We start from the raw sequence: 3005 nt of genomic DNA on the forward strand, positions 1-3005 counted from the left end.
CAAAAACCCAATATTGCATCAGCCCGGTCTGGGCAGTTTTCGCCCAGAGGGACCGGTCTCTCCCCAGCAGGGACCGGTCTCTCGCTGCGAACCCGAAAAACCAACGTTCGGGAACCGGTCTCTCCCTGCATGGGACCGGTCTCTCTCTGCGAAGGCGCGCTCGGGGACCGGTCTCGCCCGCCAGGGATCGGTTGCCTCAGGGCTGCCGCAACACTGCTCACTGGGGGACCGGTCTCTCCTTCCAGGGACCGGTCCCCGAGAGTAAAAACTCTCAGGACTTGTCCAGAATTCTAGTTTTCGAACTTTTTAGGTCGGAAAACATTCTACAACCCTCCACCAAGTGCGGAAAAGCTCGTAATACATCCAAACACTCGAACCTCGCAATTTGCAAAGGCCCAGTGTGTTACATCAAATGTTGATCGAAGAGGGTCTTCTTGTGGGGGGGGTGAAAGGCGAGGGAGTCCGCGGTGGAGCGAAGGCGGGCGATGTAGGTGGCATAGGTGCTGCTTAGGTAGGGTGAGGGAGAGAAAAAAAGATGCCTATGCGACTTTCTAAATGATAATTTACCATTTGATTTATCTTACTATTCCCTTTTTTTTTCTCAACTATTTCTCTTCCCGTCAATTTCTTTTATTCATTTGTTATTAATTCTCCATATTAATCACCCCAATTTAAGTTCAAAATTTAATTTTAGATAACGGGTGACCTTCTAAATTATCAATTAGCAATTTGATTTATGAATGTGTAACTTAATTAATGTTTTTTTCTTTTTTAGCAATGTTTAATTAGCAATTGTTCTCATTTATATCTAAAAATAAAAGTAAGAGATATGATAAAAAGAAGGCATAGGAAGAAAAAATATTTCATATTAATTAAAAAATAATGAGCCCCACTACTCACAAATCATGATAACTTTTAAATATAACGTAAGAGAGATGAAAAGAAAAACCGTAGGAAGAGAAAGAAATATTATGGATTCATTATGTTTGGTTCGGTTCAAAGTGGGTTATTATTTTTTAGAGAATTGATTTGGCTCAAAGTGGGTTTTTATTTTCTATCTATTAATCTAAGAATGAAGGGTTTCTTGCCACTTAGCAAGAAACATTGTGGATTCATTATGTTTAATAGATAATAGATTCTTCACACCGATCTTATCTGGACAAAATATGAATTTCTCCAATGGTAGCGGCTTTGTGAAAATATCAGCCATCTGCTCATCGGTTGCACAGTGTATTAACTCGAGCCCTTCTTATACATTTTCGATCATCAACTGAACCTATCCAATCACTATTAAAATAACCAAAATAAAAATCGTTAGGGTTAGTATACCACAACCGGTGGTCTCTTGTTCCTTTCGAATATCTCAATATCCTTTTAACTTTATATTCCCACTTAAATCCAATAACTTTTTTCTCTATAGATGACTCAACAAACTTGTAAATATTATTTTTCCTTAACACCGCATTTTCTTTATTCATGGCCTTACACCAATCATCAGATTTTGCCGCCTCCTCGAAAGTTTGAGGTTCACCAAATTTGTGAGTACATGTACAGCTCATATATTTCAATAAGTGACTTTACTTTTCTTGGCGTTGTTTCTGGAGAAGTTTCTAGTGAAATTTGCGGTGAAGCTTGTGGTGTTGTTTCTGTGCTTGTCGTACTTTCACTATTGTTTCTATTTTCAGTTACAGTCTCATTTTCGAGTATCAAAAGTGGATTATCCTGCACTTTTGCGCTCCAATCCCAAGCTTTTTGTTCATCAAATATAGCATCACGACTTATAATTAAAGAGTTAGCAGCAGGATTATAAAATGGATATGCTTTACTTCTTTCACTATATCCAACAAAAATACATTTCTGACTATTATCATCTAATCTTTGCCTATTTTGTAATGGGATATGAACAAAAGAAACCGATCCAAAAATTTTAAAGTGTTTTACCTTCGGCTTCCAACCTGTCCATGCTTCATAAGGTGTAATATTCTCCAGCGCTAAAGTTGGACTTCTATTTAGAATGTATGCTGCAGTAGATAGGGCTTCTACCCAAAATTTGTTCGAAAGCTTTTTCGCTTTCAACATGCTTTTTGCCATCTCAGCTAAACACCGTTCTGCTGAGGCATGTAACTGGTTGTCAACTGCCTGTGAATACCATTAGCCTTACAAAAATTTTCAAACTTCTTAGAAATAAATTCTCCCCTTCGATCTGTATGAAGAGTCCTAATATAATAACCGAATTCCTTCTCTACCAAATTTTTAAATTTCTGAAAAATATCAAATGCTTCAGATTTATTTTTAATAAAATAAACCCAAGTCATCTGGCTATAGTCATCCACGAAAACTACAAAGTACTAATTGCTGCTGAGCGACGGTGTCTGCATCGGTCCACAGACATATGCGTGTTTCAATTCTAATGGTTCTTTGGTTCTCCAATTGCTCTTTCTGGGAAAAGAGTTCCTGCGATGCTTTCCTAACACATAACTTTTACATACAGAACTATTATTATGCAGCAAAGGCAAACCATCAACCATGTTCTTTTTATATAATAGATCAAATCCCTTAAAACTCAAGTGACCATATCGATAGTGCCATAACCAATCGTCATCTAGTACTACTTTCATTGCAACATGAATAGAAAAAATTTTATTTTCTGTCTCGAAACTTCAAAAAGTAAATTCTTTTTATTTTTATCTCCATAAATTGTGCACTTAGAATCTCCAAAAATAAGCGAATAACCTTCTTTCAAAAATTGACCCACACTAAAAAGATTGAATTCAATCCTGGAACATATAAGACATTATTTATTTTTTGCATTGCAGAAATATTTACCGCAATTGTACCTCTTACGTGCACATCATAGACATAGCCGTCACCCATCGTCACACGGCCTTTCACTGATTTGTCCAAATTAATAAAATTTTCTTCTTTTCCTGTCATGTGACTGCTATAACCATATCGACATACCAAATATTGTTAACAGTTTTTTCTAATGAACGACATGCAAAAAG

Source organism: Ananas comosus, linkage group 7 (assembly GCF_001540865.1).
Source record: "Ananas comosus cultivar F153 linkage group 7, ASM154086v1, whole genome shotgun sequence".
In the NCBI taxonomy this organism is placed as follows: domain Eukaryota; kingdom Viridiplantae; phylum Streptophyta; class Magnoliopsida; order Poales; family Bromeliaceae; genus Ananas; species Ananas comosus.